A 1,095-nucleotide genomic window follows, 5' to 3' on the forward strand; every position below is an offset into this window, starting at 1 on the left:
GCCCGTGCAGGACGTGTGCCCGTGCGTGTCTGAGCCGTGCTCCTGCGGGACGCGTGCCCGTGCAGGACGCGTGCCCGTGCGTGTCTGAGCCGTGCTCCCGCGGGGGGGCTGTGCAGCTTCCCGGGGCGGGCTGTGCCCCATGCCAGCACCGCTGGGTCTGCGGCACATAGCCTTGCGCACGCTGCACTCCAAGGCCAGCCCGCGCCCCCGCACGCAAACAGCGGCTGAGTACAAGGGCAGGGAAGGCTCCAGCTCGCAGAAATCGTGATTTGCTGATCTGAAGGCAATATACAGTGCAGTGCATGGATTTAGAAATATGACCGTTTTTGCTGTTTAAAGCAAGTACTACTTTCAAATTCTTCCACTTGCCTTTATCTGGGCTTACAGCATTGTAACTCAGTTGCTTTTCTTCCAGCTCTGCCACTTGCATAAACAAAAGCAGATTTTGGCTTTCCTTGTGAACCAGCTCAGTTGACTGCAATCCCACACCGCTTCCCCGTGGCCTTCGCTGCTGGGGGAGGAATTGGGGAGCAGAGATGAGGGCATGAGAGCCCTGCAGCGAGGCTCGTGCCAGCTGGGTGGTCCTGGGCGCAAAGACGAGCTGCAGGTGAAGTGCAAACCGCGAGAGGCTCAGGCCAAAGTGCGCTCCATGGCCTGTATTCTTTTTTTAAAGCACCAATGATATACACACACACACACACACACAGAGAAAGTCCAGCTCCCTTTATATAAACTTCTTGTTTTATTAAAACTAGTATTTTCGCTCAAGTTTTTAAGGAATCCTTTATTTCACACAAACAGAAGCATCTCGCAGCAGGGCAGCCCGCGGGCTGTGCGGTTTAACCATCTCCGAGCTGCTCCGGCGACTCCCGCGCACAGGCCGGACCACGAGGCCACTGCCCCCAGAACCCACCGCGCTGCCTCTGGGACGCACGTGTGGCCCAGCACGGGATGAAACGAACTGCAGGGAACTGCAGTGAGTTAGAAATAAAACGCACATCGCTGCTGAGGCTGACTCCAGAGAGCAGCAATAAGTAGCTTAACGCTTTTCAGGTTGGACTGCCCCGGTCTTCCTCCAGGGATGGGAGGGGAGGT

This window comes from Phaethon aethereus (assembly GCF_964289735.1).
Source record: "Phaethon aethereus genome assembly, chromosome: 19".
NCBI lineage: Eukaryota > Metazoa > Chordata > Aves > Phaethontiformes > Phaethontidae > Phaethon > Phaethon aethereus.